At 42.5% G+C, this 26,520-nt stretch overlaps 1 protein-coding gene across 1 annotated transcript in view; it reads left to right on the plus strand.

Moving 5' to 3' along the window:
• The first annotated feature begins 8,220 nt into the window (after positions 1-8,220).
• Positions 8,221-26,520, plus strand: part of FAM222A (family with sequence similarity 222 member A) — a 79,551-nt gene continuing 61,251 nt past the window's right edge. Inside the window, exon 1 of the mRNA XM_044288732.1 lies at positions 8,221-9,140. The gene's annotated coding sequence lies outside the window, so the exon portion shown is untranslated. The remainder of the gene's footprint in view (positions 9,141-26,520) is intronic.

Raw genomic sequence — 26,520 nt, forward strand, 5'->3', positions numbered from 1 at the left:
GATGGATTAACCCCCTGGTTTGTGGCGGCTACCAGGAACTAATTTCCCAATTCGTAACACCCAAAAAAAATGCTAAAAAGAAAGCTGCCCTAAAAAACGTGTACTTCAAAACCATCACTACAAAGGCATTACAAGATAACAAAAATTCCAGCAAAAAAACGTAGAGAACCAGGGTGGCTCTGTTCAGTAGCCCTCATCTCTTTACGCCATCCCTTGGCAATCTGAAGAATTACTAAATATTTGGTGATATCCTGCAAACCAAAGAGCTTGAGCATAAAGGCTGCCCCAGATAATGACTTCTGCATCACGTTGGCGGAGACGCCGCGGAAATTCAAGGAAGCCAAAAATCCTAATGTAATATCCAGCAAACAACCCTCATCCAGCACAATGACACTGCTCGCACATACCAATCATTGAGATCAAGCAGCAGAATGCCAGCACCATGTAGCAGGAGAAACAGAATGCATGAGCAATTCTACAAGTTGTTCTCTACCAGTTTCCACAAGACATCGGGCAAATGGCTCCATTCACGTCTGCCCTCAGGTGTAATTCCCTGAAGAGCTGAAACTGGGAGAGGGCATCTGCAACTGTATTGAAAACAGCGGGAACATGCTTCGCTCTAAACCCTATATTCCACTGTAAGCAACGTAAAACTAAATGACGAAGTAAAGCTAGTACCGGTAGAGAAGAAGCAGATTTAAAATTAATAATATGAACTACAGATAAATTATCTAGGAAAGAGAGTATCCTCTTATTAGTCATTCTATGTCCCCACTATTCAACCGCAACAATAGAAAAAGTTCAAGCAATGTAAGGTTAATTATTATTTTATGCACTTATATAGCGCTGCTATATTCCGCAGCGCTTTACAGACATTAGCATCAAGCTGTTCCCAATGGGGCTCACAACCTAAGATCCCTATCAGGCTGTCTTTGGAGTGTGAGAGGAACCCCATACAAACACAGGGAGAACATAAAAACTCCAGGAAGATGTTCCCCTTGGTTGGATTTGAACCTAGGACCCCAGTGCTGCTTGGCACCAGTGCTAACCACGGAGTCACCATGCTGCCCATACCAAACAAAGCTAGCTCACTCCAATAGAAGGGCCAAACACTATGGCATCAGCTAGGCTTTAAGAATGGCCCCAAAGCCTACAGCCCTGGAAGAATCAGTAAAGAGGGAAAAATCAAAACCAGAACATTCCTGCTCCTGAAAGATGACACAACCATTAAAAAAGTGTAAGAAGGCCTGCCAAATTAACAAATCCCGCTGCATGGATGCAGCAATCCAAATGAAATGATGAGGACATGACACGCCAACCGTTGCCAAAGATAGGCATCGGGAAAACACTCTGCCTATGGGGATGACTTTACAAGCAAAGACAAGCAAGCCTAGCAGGACCAGCATCTGATGTAAAGTAACTTCCTTATGTGGTGCCTTCTATCAGACGAACGGTGCCGGTAAACAGAACCACCTAGAGAAGAAAACTCAGAAGAGGAAGCAGTAGGGCGGGATGTGTGTCTATATAGATGTGTATATTTGTATGTACATCTGGTGATGTATGTATATATAGCTGTGTATATTTGTATGTACATCTGGTGACGTGTGTCTATATAGCTGTGTATATTTGTATCTACATCTGGTGATGTGTGTATGTCTAAATATTTATATGTATATCTGGTGATGTGTGTATATAGATGTGTATATATTTGTATGTGCATCTGGTGATGTGTGTCTATAAAGCTGTGTATATTTGTATGTACATCTGGTGATGTATGTCTATACAGCTGTGTATATTTGTATGTATATCTGGTAATGCATATCTATATAGATGTGTATATATTTGTATGTTGTAGGAAGGTACAAGGAATCATGGTGGATGATAGGTACGTGTCACCGAGGTTCCAAATTAGATGCGTATCCCATGCCCCGGGTGGATGAGCTCATCAAGAGGTTAGGACAAACCCAGCATTTTTCTGTTTTGAACCTCACGAAGGGGTACAGGCAGGTGCCCGTAACAGAGGCTTTAAAAGAGAAAACTGCCTTCACCACACCTGAGGGGCTGTATGAGTACAAGGTGCTATCCTTTGGTCTGCATGATGCCCCCGACACTTTTTAACGGCTTATGGACATTGTGTTGCGTCCACATCGTCGGTACGCTTCTGCTTACCTGAACGATATTGTCATCCACAGTATCGACTGGGAAAGTTGCCTACCCAAAGTACAGGCTGTAGTGGACTAGCTTCGGAAGGCGGGACTAACCGCTAACCCAAATAAATGTGTGATAGGGTAAGAGGAGACTAAGTACCTGGGGTATGTCATTGGGCACGGAGTCATCAAACCCTAAGTGAACAAAATAGAGGCGATAGGGAATTGGCCCCGACCTGTCACCACTAGGCAAGTAAAGTCACTCCTGGGAATGGTGGGCTATTATATGAGGTTTGTACCCCACTTTGCTACAGTAGCCGTTCCATTGACAGGGCTCTTGAAGGGACACAAGTCAGTGATGGTTCGCTGGGATAATCGGGCGGAAGAGGCTTTCTCCGCTTTGAAGTCGGCCCTGTGCGGGTCCCCGGTTTTGGTGACGCCCGACTTCAAAAGGGAGTTTATAGTAGAGACTGATGCCTCCGAAGTAGGCCTCATGCTGTACTGTCTCAGGAAATCAACGGGAGAAGCATCCAGTTGTCTTCCTCAGCCATAAGCTCACCCCTGCGGAGACCCGGTACAGTATAGTGGAGAGAGAGTTCCTGGCTATCAAGTGGGCACTAGAATCTCTCCGCTATTATTTGTTGGGGAGAACATTCCGCCTGGTGACTGACCACTCCCCTCTCAAGTGGATGAGCCAGTCCAAAGAGAGAAATGCCCGAGTCACCAGGTGGTTCCTGTCCTTACAAAACTTTAATTTCTCCGTAGAACACAGGGCAGGCCGGTTGCAGGGAATCACGGATGCCTGATTTGGATCTGATGAACCTCAGATTAAATGTGGTGATCTGCCATTGAGCCTAATTAATAGAATGCCTTCCCGCTGGCAGAACACACTGACACACACTGTTCAGTTGGAGCACTTCCAAGATTCTCTCCCTTTAATAGGGCGGGGTGATGCCTTATATAGGACACACAACATAGGTTTAGGGTCTATTCACACGTCCGTTTTTTCTTTCCTGATCTGTTCCATTTTTTGCTGAACAGATCTGGACCAGATCTGGACCCATTCATTTTCAATGGGTCCTGAAAAAAAACGGACAGCACAATGTCTGATTTTTTTTTCAGGACCCATTGAAAATGAATGGGTCCAGATCTGGTCCAGATCTGTTCAGCAAAAAACGGAACAGATCAGGAAAGAAAAAACGGACGTGTGAATAGACCCTAACATAGGCAATGTGCTACATTTGGCAGTTCATAATTGGCTGGTTCCATATAAGGTCGTCTTCTCCCAGGGTCCTTATCTCGTGTGCACAGGGTGGGTCCCAGATGGAGGACTCATCTTAGTTTCTGTAAGCTTCACTCGGGGGAGGAGAGGAAGAGCTGGCAATCATTTTTGAGTAAGGAATGTATAGGCAAGTGAAATGAGCATTTTATAATTCCCTCATGGTCCCTTACATGCCCTGTCTTGAGTATACTTTATGGCATGTGTTCACCACCTCAGGGTTGAACAAAGGGGAGAGATATGTAAGAAGGTACAAGGTGATAGGTACGTGTCACCGAGGTTCCTGGCCTCGGTGGAGTAAGAGATTGTTTTTATGTGTCAGCAGCAGTTGCTGTTTGACACCTTGGTACTTTGCATGGCTGTAATTGCTGACCTGGGATGGCTATTACTGGGAGTAGTCAAAGTGCTGGGTGGGTGACTACTCCCCACGTTCCAGGCAGTGTTTTGCCAGGCATAAAAAACAGCCAGCACTGCCAGGTGGGGAGGATTACCTCCGTCTAACAATGGAGCTCAGGAGGTCTGTGTGCTGGGATCTGAGGCCTGTGCAGGGCTGGAGAGCAGAGACCCGTGTGTCGGGGGAACAGGCTGCTTAAAGCCTGTGATTGAAATGTCTGAGACAGAACTGCCACCAAGGTGACTTTTGTTTCATTAACATGCCATTGGGTGTGAAGTAACACCAACACTGCAAAAGTGACATTTTGTTTTTGGCATCATGTGTGAATAAACACTGAAGTTTGAATTACGAACTTGTATTTTGCGTCTGTACTGCGCCCGCTTAGCCTAACTACCAGAGCAAATCCCCACAATGTACATCTGGTGATGTACTTCTATATAGCTGTGTATATTTGTATGTACATCTGGTGATATGTGTATATAGCTACAGTACAGACCAAAAGTTTGGACACACCTTCTCATTCAAAGAGTTTTCTTTATTTTCATGACTATGAAAATTGTAGATTCACACTGAAGGCATCAAAACTATGAATTAACACATGTGGAATTATATACATAACAAAAAAGTGTGAAACAACTGAAAATATGTCATATTCTAGGTTCTTCAAAGTAGCCACCTTTTGCTTTGATTACTGCTTTGCACACTCTTGGCATTCTCTTGATGAGCTTCAAGAGGTAGTCACCTGAAATGGTCTTCCAACAGTCTTGAAGGAGTTCCCAGAGATGCTTAGCACTTGTTGGCCCTTTTGCCTTCACTCTGCAGTCCAGCTCACCCCAAACCATCTCGATTGGGTTCAGGTCCGGTGACTGTAGAGGCCAGGTCATCTGGCGCAGCACCCCATCACCCTCCTTCATGGTCAAATAGCCCTTACACAGCCTGGAGGTGTGTTTGGGGTCATTGTCCTGTTGAAAAATAAATGATGGTCCAAATAAACGCAAACCGGATGGAATAGCATGCCGCTGCAAGATGCTGTGGTAGCCATGCTGGTTCAGTATGCCTTCAATTTTGAATAAATCCCCAACAGTGTCACCAGCATAGCACCCCCACACCATCACACCTCCTCCTCCATGCTTCACGGTGAGAACCAGGCATGTAGAGTCCATCCGTTCACCTTTTTTGCGTCGCACAAAGACACAGTGGTTGGAACCAAAGATCTCAAATTTGGACTCATCAGACCAAAGCACAGATTTCCACTGGTCTAATGTCCATTCCTTCTGTTCTTTAGCCCAAACAAGTCTCTTCTGCTTGTTGCCTGTCCTTAGCAGTGGTTTCCTAGCAGATATTCTTCCATGAAGGACTGATTCACACAGTCTCCTCTTAACAGTTGTTCTAGAGATGTGTCTCCTGCTAGAACTCTGTGTGGCATTGACCTGGTCTCTAATCTGAGTTGCTGTTAACCTGCGATTTCTGAGGCTGGTGACTCGGATGAACTTATCCTCCGCAGCAGAGGTGGCTCTTGGTCTTCCTTTGCTGGGGCGGTCCGCATGTGAGCCAGTTTCTTTGTAGCGCTTGATGGTTTTTGTGACTGCACTTGGGGACACTTTCAAAGTTTTCCCAATTTTTCGGACTGACTGACCTTCATTTCTTAAAGTAATGATGGCCACTCGTTTTTCTTTACTTAGCTGCTTTTTTCTTGCCATAATACAAATTCTAACAGTCTATTCAGTAGGACTATCAGCTGTGTATCCACCTGACTTCTCCACAACGCAACTGATGGTCCCAACCCCATTTATAAGGCAAGAAATCCCACTTATTAAACCTGACAGGGCACACCTGTGAAGTGAAAACCATTTCAGGTGACTACCTCTTGAAGCTCATCAAGAGAATGCCAAGAGTGTGCAAAGCAGTAATCAAAGCAAAAGGTGGCTACTTTGAAGAACCTAGAATATGACATATTTTCAGTTGTTTCACACTTTTTTGTTATGTATATAATTCCACGTGTGTTAATTCATAGTTTTGATGCCTTCAGTGTGAATCTACAATTTTCATAGTCATGAAAATAAAGAAAACTCTTTGAATGAGAAGGTGTGTCCAAACTTTTGGTCTGTACTGTATGTATATTTGTATGTACATCTGGTGATGTGTGTATATATAGCTGTGTATATTTATATGTACATCTGGTGATGTGTGTATGTCTATATAGCTGTGTATATTTGTATGTACATCTGGTGCTGTATGTATATATAGCTGTGTATATTTCTATGTACATCTGGTGATGTGTGTGTATATAGATGTGTATATTTGTATGTACATCTGGTGATGTGTGTCTATATAGCTGTGTATATTTGTATGTACATGTGGTGATGTGTGTATGTCTATATAGCTGTGTATATTTGTTTGTACATCTGGTGACGTATGTATATATAGCTGTGTATATTTGTATGTACATCTGGTGATGTATGTCTATATAGCTGTGTATATTTGTATGTACATCTGGTGATGTGTGTCTATATAGCTGTGTATATTTGTATGTACATCTGGTGACGTATGTCTATATAGCTGTGTATATTTGTATGTACATCTGGTGATGTGTGTGTGTATATAGCTGTGTATATTTGTATATACATCTGGTGATGTATGTCTATATAGCTGTGTATATGTGTATGTACATCTGGTGATGTGTGTCTATATAGCTGTGTATATTTGTATGTACATCTGGTGATGTGTGTCTATATAGCTGTGTATATTTGTATGTATATCTGGTGACGTATGTATATATAGCTGTGTATATTTGTATGTACATCTGGTGACGTATGTCTATATAGCTGTGTATATTTGTATGTACATCTGGTGATGTGTGTGTATATATAGCTGTGTATATTTGTATATACATCTGGTGATGTATGTCTATATAGCTGTGTATATGTGTATGTACATCTGGTGATGTGTGTCTATATAGCTGTGTATATTTGTATGTACATCTGGTGATGTGTGTCTATATAGCTGTGTATATTTGTATGTATATCTGGTGACGTATGTATATATAGCTGTGCATATTTGTATGTACATCTGGTGATGTGTCTATATAGCTGTGTATATTTGTATGTACATCTGGTGATGTGTGTCTATATAGCTGTGGATATTTGTATGTACATCTGGTGATGTGTGTCTATATAGCTGTGGATATTTGTATGTACATCTGGTGATGTGTGTCTATATAGCTGTGGATATTTGTATGTATATCTGGTGATGTGTGTATATAGATGTGTATATATTTGTATGTATATCTGGTGATGTGTGTCTATATAGCTGTGTATATTTGTATGTACATCTGGTGATGTGTGTATATAGATGTGTATATATTTGTATGTATATCTGGTGATGTGTGTCTATATAGCTGTGGATATTTGTATGTACATCTGGTGATGTGTGTCTATATAGCCGTGTATATTTGTATGTACATCTGGTGATGTGTGTCTATATAGCTGTGTATATTTGTATGTACATCTGGTGATGTGTGTCTATATAGCTGTGTATATTTGTATGTACATCTGGTAATGTATGTCTATATAGCTGTGTATATTTGTATGTACATCTGGTGATGTGTGTCTATATAGCTGTGGATATGTGTATGTATATCTGGTGATGTGTGTCTATATAGCTGTGTATATGTGTATGTACATCTGGTGATGTGTGTCTATATAGCTGTGTATATTTGTATGTACATCTGGTGATGTGTGTCTATATAGCTGTGTATATTTGTATGTACATCTGGTGATGTGTGTCTATATAGCTGTGTATATTTGTATGTACATCTGGTGATGTGTGTCTATATAGCTGTGTATATTTGTATGTACATCTGGTGATGTGTGTCTATATAGCTGTGTATATTTGTATGTACATCTGGTGATGTGTCTATATAGCTGTGGATATTTGTATGTACATCTGGTGATGTGTGTCTATATAGCTGTGTATATTTGTATGTACATCTGGTGATGTGTGTCTATATAGCTGTGTATATTTGTATGTACATCTGGTGATGTGTGTCTATATAGCTGTGTATATTTGTATGTACATCTGGTGATGTATGTCTATATAGCTGTGTATATTTGTATGTACATCTGGTGATGTGTGTCTATATAGCTGTGTATATATTTGTATGTACATCTGGTGATGTGTGTCTATATAGCTGTGGATACACTATGTACAGCAGCATCAAACAGAATGAGAGTTCCCAGTCCTGAAAAGCCTCAGACTTCCCCTCCCACCACGGGCACGCCCACTTCCTTTACTCACTGCCCATTGGCCATCCCTCTTGGATAGGCGTGCCGGGGGTGTGGCGACCAGAGCAGAGACAGAAGCGTAGTGCTGGTTCCCTGTCAGTTCCCGACGTGCAGAGCAGCAGAGAGGAGCCTGTGGCCGGGAGGCTGCTGCACGGCGCAGATTCACCCAGCTCATCCATCAATCTCTGCACGGTCGGTTCCGCTCCTCCGCTCCCCTGTATGTCCTCTCTGGACCTGGTGGGGCACCGGGAAGACAAGCCCTCTACAAGCCTGAATGTGTGCGCTGCAGCCAGACATCCGAGAGGGGGATCTAGCGCGCAGGAGAGGATTAGGTGGATGCTGCGTGTTCTGCTGCGGCGCTCGGTCACCGCACATTTTGCACTTCTCCCGGTAATATTTATTATCTGCAGCAGAAGGCATCAGTGGATCTCTGCTTGTCCTCAGACCCGGCTCGGTGTGGAGTTTACAGGGACGATGCTAACAAAGACATTTCCCCTTCTTGCCTGTTAATATTTAAATTCCTTTTTGGATTGTTTTTCTGATTTTCTGCTGTCATCCTGATATGAAAACGCTGCCCCCGAGGCTTGAAAAGAAATTGAATTCTCACTGCTAAGAAGGAAACAAAAAAAATAAATCAAGATTAATAAGACGGAGGCTTTCTCTAGATCCCTGCTCTGGCGAGATCTGGAGTGCCCTGAATCTTCTGTACAGATCGTCTGTCCTGGAACATACAAGATACTTATTATCCTAATGATTAGTATTCTTCCTATTATTTCTGGTTGATTTGACACTTGGATTAATGGTACCAACTTTAAGTCCAAGCACTACATGACACTTAAGACAATTGATTGTCCTTAAAGACACATTTTCATTTCAACTCTGATTCCCATCCCAAGGCTTTAGCCACTGGGTTTTGCCGGAAGATTAAAGGAATATTTCTGAAGACCTTATGGCTTGGATTGAGTTTTAGAGTCCTACAAAGACTTTCTTTTTCCAGGATCAAAGGCAGTAAAAAGGGGAAAAAAAGGAAATTTATGGTAAATATTTTCAGGTCTGAGCTTAAAATTGAACTATTTCAGATTTAAAGGGTATGATAGAGCAGATGGTGGATTTTCCTCCCAGCTATCTTCTTATGAATGCTGGTTTAAACTAGTTACTTTATCTTAATCGTTCCCCATCTGCGTATAATTAATGGAAACCTCTTTTTTCTTCCGAACTGTTTGAATGAACTGTCAGAGTATAGATTTGGTTTATTATATATACATGTATTGGGTGGGTGCTTTTTCATCATCGTGATTTAGGGTCTGGGAATGTTATAATACTGTGTTGGGTGAGGACCTGCTCATGGAGATAAGTAGGCTCCTGACAGGGTTATGCACTTTGTTCCAGCACTTCAGAGGCTGTATTTTCCACCAAAGCTGGCCATACACATTTCAGTAGAAGCTGCTTGATGGTAGAACAATCATCTGGTGGAGGATGGTTTTTCAGACACAGCCATACACAGTTTAGTCTATATTGAACTTTAGGGATGTTCAATTTGGCCATAATGGTTTGATGAAACTAGGTGATAGGAAATCTTTCTGGGACCATTCCTTCATAGAAAGATCTGTCCATGAGCAATTTAATTGTTAAGTTTCACCCAACAAGCAGTCGTTTTGGTTGGAATTGTTCATTTTGATCAACTTTAGACTAATGTATATGGCCATGTTAGAGATGGACATAAACATTAAGTAGAAGTTTGTTGATGGTTGAACAAACATCTGGTGAGCGTCCCTTTCACAGACACATTTTACTCCATATTGGCCGACAACTTTGTTCAAAGTGCCCATACACGGTCAATAAAACTGGACGATGGATGGTAACGTTCTTCAAAGAAAGATCTTTCATCCGCGAACTATCTTTCCTCTGACTATTGGACAAAAATATTAAACTCGACTGACTTTTAAGATGATAATGGTCTATCGTTTAAAATGATAGTTCTTAAATTTCACCCGGCGAATGTTTTGCTTGAAATTGTCTGTTTCGATCAACTTTAGTCTAATGTGTATGGCCACCTTAAGTATGTAGAAGTCAGCAGAAACATTAGCATTAGTATGTATAGGTAACGTGTACACAAAATACATATGCATAGACGTTCCTTTGTAAAGGAGCAACATCTTAGCTTCCTAGACTTGGCATGCCATATTTTAGGACTGAATAGATCTAAGGGGGTAGGTCATTAGGCCTTTGTCCCTTAAGATTTATTGCTGTAATCTTTGAGTTCTTATTCTATACAACAAAATGTAAATATTTGCAAGCAAAGGCGATGGTGCTGTATGTCACTGTGTGCTTGTCAGCCTCTCTGAAGTGGCTTGAAGGCATTTAATGTCCTCCTTCTGGAAAGTTGAGATGACTTTGTTTCCATCTCACAAGCTACAGACACAGTATCTTTTGTATTTGAGTAAGGCAGAATGTTGGAGAATTGATCCTGCATTGTCTTTTTTTTATATGGGTGGTTGAGTTGTTCTCGTGTGTGTGCTCTGGTGCAGCTATAAATATATGATCATACAAGGCGGATAAATATGATGGGATAAAAGCATTCAATTCATAAGTAAAAGGGATTAGCGAGCATTTGACTGCGCCATAAGGGTCAAGGACAGAATGGATGTCATTACAAATACTGGTTGAATGTATGACCCTTGTGCTGGTTTTATCACACAGTTGTATATAAAACAAACAGAATTTGTGTTGTGCTTTTGTTCCTTTAGTTGGTTTTGTGTTTCAGTGCTGATTCTAATCAATTGATGTCCTTACACTCTTTACTCTTAAAGGTGTATTACATGGGCAGATTTTCTCCCCGATCATCGCTAATGAGCGTTCGTAGTAAGCGGTCATCTTGCAGTGTAATTCCACCGCCGATTGCCTGATGAACAGACATCGGACGATCCAGATCTGTCAGCACGCTGAAAGATCAGAGTTTGTCGGCGGCAGATCGTCCTGTCTAATTACGATCTGCCACCGGCAAACCACAGTATATCATGGGGACGAGTAATGGCATAGCGATTGCTCCTCCCCTGCTGCGGAGGAGATCACTGCACATAATAGCAGAGGTCTCTTCCGCTAGCGAGTAGGCGATTGCCAGGAAGGAACGCTTCACTCCCAACAATTGTCTGCCTGAGGTGGGCATCTGTATACTTACTCCCTTTCATGCCATACTTGGGATCTTAATTTTTTTTTATTTTGCATTTGTGTATTAAATATAATATTAAATCAATAGTGTAAAAATATACTTTTTTTTTCTATACACAAATATATTTACCAAAATTACACTATATTTTTATTTACTTAGGAAAACTTTTTTTTTTTTTTTTTTTCTTTTCAATATTTCTTAAGCCTCTTCTTTTGTCTGGCAATTTGAAGACCTGTACTTTGACACTCAATTTCCAGTGTGGGTTGTGAACTAATGCAATTTATTAGCAATTATCACCTACAAATTGCATTTTAGGTCACCAGCCCCCCTCCATCTGTGCCCATGTTAGGTGTATCCGTAATACATAAGTGCTCGACCCGAGTGGACAACACTGGCTTTTCATTCTGCACTTTAAAATTCAGTTCTGAGACCTTAACATGTGCAGTGATTGGGTGGAGCGATGGACTTTTAATGCCCTTACCACCTGTTGAGAGTAGTACAAAGAATTGCAGTTTCCTGACATAAAGCTAAGTTATTTTATGGGTGAGGATATTCTTTTAAAATCTGTGAATCTGTAAAACAAATGGAATGGATATATTACTGTGGTGGCCTTGACCTTGGTCAGGACAGTCTCCAGGAATTCATTGCACATCAAAAGAAATGGGCAAATAAAGTGTAAGAAGATCTGTGTAAAGCTATGTGGCTATGCTCTTAAAATGCACATTTTGAATTGACTGTACATATATTCGCTCTAGGAGAGGACTTTTGATTGGTCGGACCATGGCTGCAATTTATATTTGTGCCCTGTTGTGATGTAGATAATGTATTTGGGCTGAGGTTTTATATGGCAGGGATTTTCTAGTTTGAATTTGCTCTAATTTATGAAGGTCTCTGTGATAAAACTAAAAGGAGTTTCTACGCTGTGGGAGTTATAGGGGCTACCTGAGAGGCCTCACGGAGATATTTACCAAGGATGACCTTTCATTCTCCAGTAGTGGCCAACGAAGGAGACATTAATGTGCTTGTTTTCCTTTGCAGGGAGAAGGTCAGTTTTGACTTCAAGTAATGCTTCAGGGCTTTATTTTTTATCCATTTGTTCATTTGCAGAAGGCTCCTTTAAGAGATGTAGGGTTTATTGGATGTATCTTGCCATATACCCAGAGCTAAATTCATTATCAGGATGTTTGCCTGAGCTCATGCATTTACATGCTAATATCTCCTGCTAGGGTGGAAACAAGAAATAACTATTTCAGGCCTAGCAAAATCAGATACTACTATTTCTTATAATAAGAATTCTTTTAAGTTTCTTCGGGTATGTAATAGTTCAAGTTGTATATTCTAGGGTGCCCTCTGCTTCAGTTCTGTATATCATAGGGTGCCTGGTGGTTCAATAGTGAGTATTCTAGGGTACCTTCTGCTTCATTGCTTTATATCTTATGGTATCTGGCAGTTCAGTGTTGTGTAATATAGGGTGGCCCACCATTCGGTAGCCCACCTCCAAGATCTCCAAATCAAACTGCCTAATAGTAAATCTGTCTTGGTTGTCCATAGCAACCAATCAGAGCTCAGCTTTCAGTTCCCACAAGGCTCTGAAAAAATTAAAGCTGAGCTCTGATTGGTTGTTATGGACAACTAAGAAAGATTTTACTATTGGGCAACTTGATTTGGAGATATTGGAGACGGGCAACTTTTTGGTGGGCCACCCTTACATTTAAGGATGCCTGATGGTTCAGCTCTTTATATCCTAGAGTGCCTGGTGGTTCAGTATTGTATATTCTAGGGTGCCTGGTAGTTCAGTGTTTTTGTTGCCTTTTATTAACTGTGGTTAGGTGCCCGCATCTGTATACAGTCGAATACTTCCTTCTACTAATGGATACCATGATGGGTTTAGTTTGTGTTTGTTTAGCTGGAGATTTAATGGGAACCGTCAGATTAGTAGGCATCTTGATGAGCAGGCCTGCAGATGGGTCATTCCTTCTTTTGTCTGTCCTTGTTTTGCTGCTGAAGGTAGACACAATAAAACTCTGTTCTGCCTTTCAACCTCCCAACAGATAACAAGGCAGAGAGGAAATGAAAGGGCTTAATGGCATATGGCCTAGTAACCATTTACAGACAAGTGGAGGCTGAAAACCCTGGGAGAGGGTATCTGAATTAACTCTTAGAAAAATAGATGATCTAAAGGTAAACAGCTATAGGGGATTTATATAATGTATATTGTATATCTGCAGGATACACCGCTTGACTAAATATTTAGACTGTGTATTATTAACTGTATGTGTATTTACTCAGCAGCATCTCCAAAGGAGGCATTACAGTCCTGAATAAACTAACATTGTAAGTTTAAATCATAGCATAGTGTTCCATTAGATCCATGCTATAATGCAGAGGAAACCCACACAAGTATAGGGAGAACGTATGTGTGCCATGCCGGTGTTGCCCAGTTTGAATTGGAACCTAACCTGGGTAGCATTTCCATGAAGCTTATATCTACTCCCTTGCTTGCTTTGGTTTTTATTCTGGTATTGCAGTGGCTCTGTTGGCATGTGGGAACTGCAGGTTTCTCCCAGGAGGCACATCTCTTCTACTGGGGTGACTCTTCTAAGCTGACATAGACTCAGGGAAACTTCAGGCAGGCTAGAATCCCTCCACTAGCCTCCTGGTAGCAACTAGAAGCCTGGACTATCTAGCTGCATGTCAGGAGGAGGCCCTCAGCATATCCTGGGCTGGTGCCTTCTCACTTCTGTCTCCACAGACTCCTGACTACAGACTAACTCCTCCCTGTCTGGGCCTGGACATTTATACTAGGGGCTCCCTATCTCCCTCTAGTGTCTAGGATGCTACACTAACACCCCAATAGGCCTGCTGTACATGTCTCAGGGGAACAATACATATCAAAACACATAGAAAATACATAGTTAAATATAATGCCACTTTCCCTTAGGAGTAGGAGTAACACGTGACCCAATTGACCCTTGTGTAGTGCCCACTCCTACCTAGTAGGACACTACATATGCCCCCGATACGCAAGAAATCTAACTTTATAATATGCTAATTAGCCTCTAGGAGCGGGGGGGGGGGGGGCGTTGTTCCTGCTCCTAGAGGCTCCATTCTCCCACCTTTGTCGCCTCCCTCCAAGTTCTGATTGACAGGGCCAGGCAGCGCTCACATCTGTCTGCCAGCCCTGTGCTCTGGTGAAATCTCGCACAGTTCAGCATTCAGCGCAGGCGCGGTGAGGGAAAGACGCTCGCAGACTGCCAGCTTCCTCACCATGCCTGTGCTGAATACTGAACGGTGCAAGATTTCAGCAGAGCACAGGGCTGGCAGACAGAAGCGAGCGCTGCCTGGCTTGGAGGGAGGCGACAAAGGTGCCCCCCCCCCTCCCCCCGCTCCTAGAGGCTAATTAGCAAAGTTATTTTTTTGGCGTATTGGGGGCATAGATAAAAGTAGGAATAGGCTAGTTAGGTTTAGCTGACATTAGCACATCGCTCATGTCAGCTAGCTTAATAGGGTTTAATCTGGTGACAGAATCCCTTTTTAAAGGCCTTGTTCAAGTAGAAAAAAACCCTGTACATATGGTAAAATAGTATAATATTCCTAGCCCTTTTCTCCACTGCTTCTTTCAGTGCTGAGCGTCTGTCCTCCCACTGCTTTTCCTGGCTGTAGCAGTGAGGTTCTGTGCACATAGGTCACCGCTAGAGCCAATCACTGGTCTCAGTAGTGACTTCCTGTGTACTGCTGAAGCCAGTGATTGGCTGCACAGTGACAATATGCATGGAAGATGCACGCACTGCTGCAGCCAGGAAGATGACATCAGCAGTGGAAGCATCTTAGCGCTAGAAGCGATGGGGAGAAAAGGGGTGAGTATTGCTCCTTTTGTTAGGTTGCCACATTTCAGGGGCTGTCTCAGTTTTTGTTTAACTGACAGACGCTTTAATGTGAGGATGTGTATGAGATGGCAAAATTAGGTGGAGGACAGGAACTTAAGTGGATATATAAATGATAGGCGACTAGATATATACAAATAGCACTTTTAGGCGTTGTTCCGATGTGCGGTTTTTATTTCCATTCTGCTTTGCTATTGGATCAGAACAACAAAAATGACAGAAGTGCCAGATCTGTTCACAGACATGAAGATACCTGCTGACTGATGCAGTCCCTCTGATTTTCATCACGGGGCTCGGCATTTTACCAGACAAAATGGCGCAGCCTCCGTGCTTACGGCCGTGTCTGTATTTTGGTCCATAGACAACAGATCCACAAAATATGGATACCTTCTGCATTCCGCAGTTTTCTCGCTCTCATTAATAGAAAAAACTATTCTGATCCGCAATGTCGACCAGATTAGGACATGTATGGAAAATACAGGTGTGTGTATGAGGCCTTACAGAGAAGAATCCAGGATTGGAAAAGCCCAGTGTATGGTCATGGTTTTAAATCCGTATCCTTTTTTTTTTTTTTTTTTTTTTTTTTTTTTTTTATAAAAATAAAATAAAATCCTGGTTTGGAATAGTTAAACAAAGGTCAACCAAGGTAAATCCTGGTTTGAAGCCTTCAGTGAAGTTTGTCTGCCAAGTGGGCCTAATTGTAATTTTCCATAGTATGGGGTTGTAATTACACAGCAATTATCTCTGTATATAATTTTATTTTCTGTTATAATGACAATCCACAGATACGGAGCTTTATAGAGATCCCTGAGCCACGGGGAAGCGGCCGTATAGGGAGTGACTTGTAGATCAGGGATAAAATAATCTAATATTTGCAGCTTAATTCTCTTGTTTTCATATTAACATGGTTGACCTCTAGATCATAAGTGTGATGATGTGGAAATGATTGCCACAGGCAGGTACGTTAGGTATTTCAGCTTGGATGACCTATTATACTGTTTAAATAGTGAAAACAATCGGGAGGTTTTTTAATTAATTTTTTTTTGTGAAGTGGAGACTATTGGGGGGGGTTTATAGAGGCCAAGATTTAGCCTATGCTTTCAGCAGCCCATGTGCCATAGTGTTAATTAATTAAAATTATCCCAGTCAAATAAATTTTGCAGATTAATGGCAAATTTGTAAAATATATAAACTGTTATTTTTCTGGTGCATTGTGTGGTGAGTAATCTCACGTCCTCGTCATAGATACATCACAGATAATGATTTACAGCTTCCAGCATCTATTCCTGCTTCTTAGGCTACTTTCACACCTAGGGGGCTAGGATATGCCCCCATTGCAGGGTGACAAGCCGAACTGGATGGACAAATGTCTTTTTTTCGGCCTTATGTACAATGTTGCTATGTTGTCTTATAGGTGCTGCTCCCACCACTGGGACCCGCACCTATATCAAGAACAGAGCCCCGCAAGTGAAGGAGGGCACACTGCGCATGCACAGCCGCCCTCCATTCATTTTCTATGGGGCTGGTGAAAATAACCAAGCGCTGGCTCGGCTATTTCCGTCTGCCCCATAGAAATGAATGGGAACAGGGGCCACGCATGCGTGGTACGCTTCCATTCACTTCTATGGGGAGCCAGCTTGGTAGTGGCCGGACCGGAGTCCTCCAGCCACCACCTTGCGGTGCTGCGTTCTTGATATGCCACCATTGTCCATGATGAGACAACCCCTTTAAAAATGTTTAACATAAAAACATAATTTAAACTGACAGGCTTCCTCTAGGAGCTGAATTATTTGTATGCAAGTTGTACTTTGAGATGCCTGTAACCGGTTTCTTTAATGGAGGAGAATGCAATAGGTATCATACATACTGATGGATCTTCTTATTGATTGGCTGAAGCAGTTACATGCCGTATCCCGGGACCTCACCGCCCAGTACCGGACCAGCAATATTGAGCACAGCAGTGGAAAAAAAGAGCGTGTATTACAGTTAGTTTATTTTAAGCTGTTGTATGACATTTTTTATTATCAGTCAGCCCTCTTAGTGATATCGAAATGAATGATTATTCGATTTATTGATTATCCTCGAATGATTAGCTGCCATCTTAATCCAGGTATAGGTGTCTCATTCACACCCTATGTAAGACCTTCAGGCCTCTCAATCTCTGGCAGCCAGTTTCTGTACTACAAGACTGGTTCTGCTGATGGCCTTTCCTAAGCTCATCCTCCAGCCGACCCCGCTTCTGTTATTCTTAAAACCTGAGATTTCAGTTCCAGAGTGAGTGGAGTGTTACCTCTGGTCCGGTGTGTAACCTGACAGCAGTGTCGGCCCTCTGTCTTCCGGATGCATAACTCCTTCATTCTGTCATCAGGTGCAAGCAACGGTAACGGGTGCTCTTTATGTACTGGAAATCCAGCAGCCACATACAAGACTAAATTTAACCCATTTGCTAAAAGCTAAGACGCCAGTACAGACTTGCTGTTTAGATTATCAATGTAATGGAGGGCAGTGACACTCAGATAAACGCTGGAGACTCTTATCAGTTGTTATATATATATATATATACACTCCTTGGAAGTGGTACGAGTGAGAGATGTTGCACTTTGCCTTCCTTATTTTGTGATATTTTATTTTAGATATTCTAAAGCATCAATGCGATTAGTAAAAGGAAGGTTATTATTTGTGGCATGTGGGTATATATTACTATAAAGCATTCATTTTGAGGTTGTTTTTCACACTTTTGGACTCCTGCACATAGACATGGAGCCTATATGGCAGTTTACAGGAGCCGGACTGTTCCCTAGTCTGGACACTGGAGCCATAGTCGACGTACATATCTATATGACTGTAGACCGGGAGTTGTTTCTGCAGTAAGTACCTGGATTTCTGCAAACCCCATTCCTATGAATGGGAACGTTACTGAAATGTCTGCAACAAATCTGCCACATGTGAATATAGCCTTAAAGAGGACCTGTCACCTCTCCTGACATGTTAGTTTTAGAAACTACATAAGTGTCATCCACAGATCCCCCATAACGGTGTCACCCACAGACCACCATTAGTTCAAAACCCACCAAAAGCACACCTTTTGGTTCAAAATAAAAAAAATTCTTATTTTCCTCCTCAAAAACCTAGGTGCGTCTTATGGGCAGGTGTGTCTTATAGTGCGAAAAATACGGTATTTGCATTCCCCATGTAATAACAATTCTGTTGCATCCATTCTTATGACTCCATAATGTGCCATTCCTTTATTATTCCTGCTAGAAGTTATGAATGAATTGCCAACAATTTTTAGTAAAGATCCAGATGGCTGTTATCAGTTGGGGGGTTGTCCCTGCACAGTCTGACACTGGCTGCATTGATTAGACAATGTCACACTGTTCAGGGACACACTCCCAACTGGTAACACCCATCTGGACCTTCATTGCAAAATTCTAGTAATTCATTCATAACTTCTAGCTGAAATAATAAATGGATGGTACAACATAGCGTTCTAAAAATAAATACTCCAGAATTTTTATTACATGCGGAAAGCAAGTACTGTATTTTTCACTTTATAAGACGCACTTTCCCCCCCAAAAAAGTGGGGGGGAAATGGCCGTGCATCTTATAAAGCGAATACTTCGCTGGCTGCTATGCTGCACAGCGCGGCCAGCGAAGTATCAGTGTGGAGGGAGGAGACGGGGACACTCATGGCGGGGCCCGGTGCAGTGACTCTACTCTAATACACCGGGCCCCACAACTGTTAAACATTTAATCTGATCTATATCATTGTATATGCTCTGTACGGTACTTACTCTAGTACCGTAGGTATAGCATTAAGACGGCGCAGACCGGCATCTCCTTCGGTCATGCGCCGCCTGCCCCAGCTCCCTCCTCATGCGCCGCCTTCCTGCCTATCTCACTTTATGAATGAACAGGCAGGTGGCGAATGACAGAGGGAGCTGGGGCAGGCGGCGCATGAGGAGGGAGCTGCGACAGGCGGCGCATGACCGAAGGAGATGCCGGTCTGCGCCGTCTTAATGCTATACCTACGGTACTAGAGTAAGTACCGTACAGAGCATATACAATGATATAGATCAGATTAAATGTTTAACAGTTGTGGGGCCCGGTGTATTAGAGTAGAGTCACTGCACCGGGCCCCGCCATGAGTGGCCCCGCCTCCTCCCTCCACACTGATGCATCTGTTGGGGGATCTGTAGATGACACTTATGGGGCTCTGTGGATGACACTTATAAGTGTCATCCACAGATCCCCCCCATAACAGTGCGTCATCCACAGATCCCCCATAACAGTGCGTCATCCACAGACCACCATTAGTTCAAAACCTACCAAAAGCACACCTTTTGGTTCAAAATATTTTTTTCTTATTTTCCTCCTCAAAAACCTAGGTGCGTCTTATCACCAGGTGCGTCTTTTAAAGCAAAAAATACGGTAGTTACTAAAATGGACATGTCAAAAGAAGTTACAGGTCCTTATTAAAGGTCTCCTTGGTGGTCCTTAAGGAAGCTGTTTTGACTTCTTCATCCTTAGTGGGCATTCTTCCCCAGTCAGCAGCTTTAGGGCTCTTTCACATGAGTGAGTTGTGCGTCCAGATGCGATGCCTGTTGTGAACACATTGCATCCGGACTGAATTTACTTTCAGGAAAAAAATCGCAGCATGTTCTATATTGTGCATTTTTCCCACAGCTCTGGCTCCATAGAAGTGAGTGTGAAAAACGGAAGGCATCCAGATGCAATGTGTTTGTCACTGATGGTTACTAGGAGATGTAGATTGTTATTCTTCAGTTTTTCTTCTTGCGCCTGATAAAACACATGCCACCCGGATGGAAAAAAACGCATGCCCACTGTACACAAGTTTTTCCCTGACACAATCCGTATCACTCGTGTAAAAGGGGCCTTAACAGGGGGTCATTTAATCACCACTCCAGAGCAGTGTGGACTTCTTAGGACCCATTTGATCTCAGTCTACTAGCTGAAAGGCAAAGTTTTTCTCATTACTTTGTCTGCCCTAGTTATGGACCACTTAACTATACATTATAATGGGTGTCTGATGGGCGCAAAAGGAGCCATTAGCTTCCTTATTTTACAACCCCTTGCAGGTGCCTAAATTTGAAGGACAGGCTACGTCTGACCAGTGACGTCCTTGGCTACATCTGGTCTTGCCATAAATTGGAATTTATAGGTAACCAACCCATTATGCATCCATTAGGCCTTGATGCAACTGAAATATATTGTTCTTGGACCAGACACTGGCAGTTTTGATTTCATGCTCTTTGGCATTTTAATTTTGACGGTTTACCAGCTAAAGCAATGTTTTCATTGGGATGAAGCTTGAAGTGATAGATTATCTTCCAAATCCGTTTTCTGCGAGGTCTCTGATCTAATGCTGTTTTCAGTGCCCTACCCTTTGATACATTTAACCTTTGGTAAACAGGGTAAAGATATTTCATTAAGGCAATGTGATTTCCCTGCCTTTGAAGTGGCCGGATTTCAGTTACTCACTAGCTACATGACCTTAAGGCAAATCTTTTAATCTCTCTGAACCTGGGTTAAAATAATTTGATTGTAAGCTCTTAGAAACAAAAAAAATAAAAATAAAGATTTACTTCAAATTATGTTGAAAATGTTAAAAGTTTCCAGAAAGTCTGTTAAAATTGATATTTAAATCTAAACATGTATTTCCCATCACTTATATAGTGATGAGATATTCTGTACCTCAACCGCAGACAATGGGGCCAATTGATCTGTATGTTTTTGGAGAGTGGGAAGAAAACCCACACGAACCCAAGGAGAACATACAAACTCCATGCAGATGTTGCCCTTGGTCATATTGAACCTAAAACTCCAGTGCTGGAAGGGAAGAGTGCTAACCATTGAGCCACCGTGCTGCATGTAGGAATTGTACAAAATATTTGACAACAGACATTTATGCTGACCCAAGCTTTCTTTATCTTTGTAGATGTCTATCCATATACTAGGTGAGACAATGGATCTTATATGGGGAGCAATTCTGATTTCAGAGATATTACATAAGGTCATTTCCCAGTATCCTTGCTATGCCCTGGTCCTTCCCCTTTGCATTGAGGGACTGAAGATAGGAAGGTGGCACCAACCGTAGGCTTTCTTATGTAGCTAAAGGAGTACCTTCAAGTTTTTCTTCTTTGGAACACAGAAGAAATAACTATTTTTATAGTGATATAAATCTGTAATCTGATCCATTACTTAAAGGGGTATTCCCATCAACAGTTTTTATACTTACCTGCAGCGAGCGCGACATTCACTTCCTGGATTCGGCTGGGCGGGCTCACTCAGCTTCATTGACGTCTTCTCCCAGCCGGGCTGCGCGCTGTCTTCAACACGCACGCTGCCGCGCATGCGCCATGGTGACTTATTCCTGGCCTGTATAGTACAGAGCCGGTGTGCGCGTTCGCGGCTCTGTACTATACTGGCCACGAGGAAGTCATAATGGCGCATGCACGGCGGCATGCGCGTTCAGGAAATTGCGCTGCCCGGCCGGGAGAAAATCTTCAGTCTTCTGCGCAAGCGCGGCCATGGGATTCGACAGGCAAGAGGTGGCCGTAACCAGTGGAGACGGTGGACAACAATCAGGTAAGAGGGGACTTATTTTCTCAAAAAGGGTGGGAATTGGGTAATAAAATGTATTTACAAAAATGATCACTGTCAAATCATTAACAGATTTAACAGTGATCATTGTGATGGGAATACCCCTTTAAAGCATACTCAAATCCACTATTGGCTCCCAGCAGACCCCCGTCACATGCTAATGTAGGGAGCGGTGCATGGCATAGGGATTCAAAGAGGGGGCAGTGAATGGCATAGGGGTTGAAAGAGGGGGCGGTGCATGGCATAGGGGTTGAAAGAGGGGGCGGTGCATGGCATAGGGGTTGAAAGAGGGGGCGGTGCATGGCATAGGGATTCAAAGAGGAGGCAGTGCATGGCATAGGGATTGAAAAAGGGGGCGGTGCATGGCATAGGGGTTGAAAGAGGGGCGGTGCATGGCATAGGGGTTGTTCAACCATTAAACAACTTGTGTCCAATGTGCATGGCCATCTTTAAATTAAAGAAAAAAATCATACACATAACACTCCATTACAAGGTTTTAACCTATCCTGACATGTCTGTTTTTATTAACTTGTTGCATTTCCTTGTAAAAATTTTGGAGCATCTGTTCTTATGTTTTGTCATTCCTTTATTATTCCTGCTAGAAGTGTATGAGTGAATAGAAGTTTGCAATGAAAGTCCAGATGGGTGTTACCAGTTGGAGGCGTGTCCCCGAATAGTTTGACACTCTCTGATCAGTGCTGCTGGTTTCAGACTGTGCAGGGACACACCCCAACTGGTAACCCCCATCTTGACCTTCATTGCAAATTGCTAACAATTCATTTGTACATTTCTAGCAGGAATAATAAAGGAATGCCGCAACATAGAGTTATAAGAATAGATGCTCCAGAATCATTATTAAGTTGGGAATGCAACTAAACTAAACCAGACTTGTCAGGAAACGTTATAGGTTCTATTTAAGATTTTGGTACTTTCCATATGTAAAATAGAAAAGTTTAAGCAAACAGTTTCTATCGCTGATGTCAATGTCTGTATTTGCACGTCCGATCAATGATCCATGATCTCTTGGATGTTTATGGCTGGGTGTAACCGAAAACGCTTTGTGGAGGTGTTTGAAGCCGCAAGGCTCTTTTGTTATTTCAGTCTGGATATCTTTGGTCTTAAGACATTTAGTTGTCTACTGTTCAAACGGAGCATTGTCACAAGATTCATCTCCTCAAAGAGAGCCAGTCACCAGGAACCTGCAGCGGAGGATCATAAAATAAGTATTGTTCTACTCTTGGCATTATGCCTGGTTTAGAAGGGTTGATCCTGCTGACAAATGCTCTATAAAAAAATAAAAAAAATAAAAAAAAACTGTTCCAAACTCATGACTCCACCAATGTGATTTTCAGGCATATTGTATATTGTTGATGTTTTAGAATTTTTTTTATTTTTGCATTTTTTTTTTCTGTACAAAGTTATAGGATTGCGGTCTTCTTTTGTTCCACTGGCAGATCTTATATCCACTCTATATAAGGTTTGGCCTATTGTATGTTTATTCTACCTTGGTGAGATAAAATGATTTATTTTTTTAGATTCTAGCTGGTAATAACAAGCCATGCGGGGTCACCCCCTGTGATGCTACTTGTACTACTACCGAAAAAAAAAATTCAAAATTGTCCAATTCTGAATATACACAGCCGATGATTGAGAGCACACGAATGCTTGTTCCCAATAATCTGCCTGTGTAAACGTGCCACAGAACGAGAGAAACGCGCGTTCATCGGGTGAAACTGACGTTTATGCGGACACCTAAATTTTTGTTTCTGGTGCCCAAAAACAATGCGACTGTAGGAGAACAAGTGACAGCAATAGCCATCGCTCCTCCTCATACTGTGGAGGTGATCGTTACATGCAAATGCAGAACTTCACCCCCACTGAAAGAGCAGGCAGTTGTCGGGAAGGAACGCTTTCTTCCTTACAGTCGTCTGCTCATCAGCGCAGTGTAAACGCGCCTTTAAAGTGTCCCTATTATTGCGATGTCATTTGTAATATAACCTTTTGACAAACAACTTCTAGCGAAATAATAAATCTGCCTCACTTTGTGCGAAGACTAATTTTCTTAAGATGGCGTTCTTAAATCCATTATTTCCTGTTAGTGCTTCACGCGGGGCCTTTTGTGAGAAGCCCGGTGTGTGTAATGTAAGAGATTCTCTGCATGGTGAACGGATCCTCGCCGCTCTAAAACATTCCCAGCAGGCTCTTGTCAGATACAGGTCATTAACTTTTTTTCATTGAGATTTTGTTTACACGGCTGCAATAAATAGTACGTGCATTGCTGCTCTCTAGAATTTCCCATGGATCACCCCTTTCTTAAGACAAGGCCTCAACATTTTCCCTGGAACAGAGAAAAGACTGTGTCCTTGTGGAGGGACACAAAGAGACACATTTAACCGTGAGGTGGTACGTGACAAAACCTGCAACGTTTTAAATTGTAAAGATGTCCTGTCTCCTCTCCTGACATATCTGTTTGAATAAAGGCCTGTATTCCACATACAATGACAATTCTCAAACATTTCTTCTTGCTATGTTGTGCCATTCTGCTATTATTCTTGCTAAAAGGTTATGAATAAAGGTCCAACTGGTTGTCACCCGGTGGTGGGGTGTCCATGCACAGTCTAAGGGCTCATTCACATGGCCGCGATTTGTGGTTCCCAATGCACGTGCACTATGGATTCAGCTGCCGCGACAGATCCAGACCCATTCAACATGAATGGGCCCGTGATCTGTCCGCACCACAAAAAAAATAGGACATGTTCTATTTTTTTTGCGGTGCGGAAGCACGGACAGAAACCCCATGGAAGCACTCCGTAGTGCTTCCCTGGGGTTTCGTGCCTCCGTTTTGCACTGATCTTCTGGATTGCAGACACATTCAAGTGAATGAGTCTGCATCCGTGATGTGGGGTGCACAAAATTGAGGAACGGATACGGACCCTTTCATACGGTTGTGTGAATGAGCCCTTCAGCTGGTCAGACATAGCCTTCCAATTATCATTCAAAAGAGTGTTTCTTCAGGGAGGAACAAAAATACCAAACTTCAAAAAAGCTAAATTTAGCCAACTAAGAGAGGCCATAGGCATAACTAACTGGGACATGCAGAATGTAAAAGTAAATTCCCCATTAAAAGTGCCCTGTCTTACCCAGGAAGAAGTACAACAGCGACTTAGATTAAAATAGACAAATCGCCAAGACCAGATGGCATACACCCCGTATCCAAAGAGAATTAAGTAATGTCATAGCCAGACCCTTATTTCTGATATTTGCGGACTCTATACTGACAGGGAGTGTTACACAGGACTGGCGCATAGCAAATGTGGTGCCAATATTCAAAAAGGGTCCAAAAACAGAGCCTGGAAACTATAGGCCGGTAAGTTTAACATCTGTTGTGGGTAAACTGTTTGAAGGTTTTCTGAGAGATGCTATCTTAGAGCATCTCAATGGAAATAAGCAAATAACGCCATATCAGCATGGCTTCATGAGGGATCGGTCATGCCAAACTAATTTAATTAGTTTCTATGAGGAGATAAGTTCTAGACTTGACAGCGGCGATGGATGTCGTATATCTGGACTTCTCCAAAGCATTTAACACTGTACCACATAAAAGGTTAGTATATAAAATGTGAATGCTTGGACTGGGAGAAAACGTCTGTAAGTGGGTAAGTAACTGGCTCAATGATAGAAAACAGAGGGTGGTTATTAGTGGTATACACTCAGATTGGGTAACTGTCACTAGTGGGGTACCTCAGGGGTCAGTATTGGGCCCTATTCTCTTCAATATATTTATTAATGATCTTTGTAGAAGGCTTGCATAGTAAAATATAAATTTTTGCAGATGACACTAAACTGTGTAAAGTAATTAACACTGTATACTACTACAGAGATTGGAGGCTTGGGCAGAGAAGTGGCAGATGAGGTTTAACACTGACAAATATAAGGTTTTTCACATGGGAAGGAATAATGCAAGTCACCTGTACATACTAAATGGTAAAACACTGGGTAACACTGACATGGAAAAGTACCTAGGAAATTTTGTGAACAGCAAACTAAGCTGTAAAAACATGTCAGGCAGCTGCTGCCAAGGCCAAAAGGATGATGGGTTGCATCAAAAGGGGCATAGATGCCCATCATGAGAACATAGTGCTACCACTTTACAAATCACTGGTCAGACCACACATGGAGTACTGTGTGCAGTTCTGGTCTCCTGTGAACAAGGCAGACATAGCAGAGCTCGAGAGGGTTCAGAGAAGGTTTTTTTTCAAATATCGCTCCTACGTCCCGCTGTGCCCCCCTGTAGTTTTCCCGCTCACCTTCTCCCTGGCTGTGACGCTCTCCGCTGTGATTAGATCACAGCACAGCCAGGGAGAAGGAGACGCCCATTGAGAAACCCTGGCGTCTCCTCCTCCCTGTTCCAATGCTCAGCACTAACCTACTGGGCGTGAAAAACTGCAGGGGGCACAGCGGGGCGTAGGAGCAATACTTAAAAAAAAACAGGCAGGGTCAGCCCTCCGCAAGTAAAGGTATTTATCTAAACTAAAAAAAAAAACACGATAGGTCCTATTTAACACATTCGATGTCTGCCAGTGATCTAGTGTGTATTGGAGCCTCCTGACTCCCTATAAGGGCTCATGCACACTATCGCGTGCCCCACGCATACGGGTCCGCAATACACGGGAACCGACCCTGTGCATTCCACATCACGGATCGCGGACCCATTCACTTGAAAGGGTCCGCAATCACTGA

Source organism: Bufo gargarizans, chromosome 1, assembly GCF_014858855.1.
Source record: "Bufo gargarizans isolate SCDJY-AF-19 chromosome 1, ASM1485885v1, whole genome shotgun sequence".
Taxonomy (NCBI): domain Eukaryota; kingdom Metazoa; phylum Chordata; class Amphibia; order Anura; family Bufonidae; genus Bufo; species Bufo gargarizans.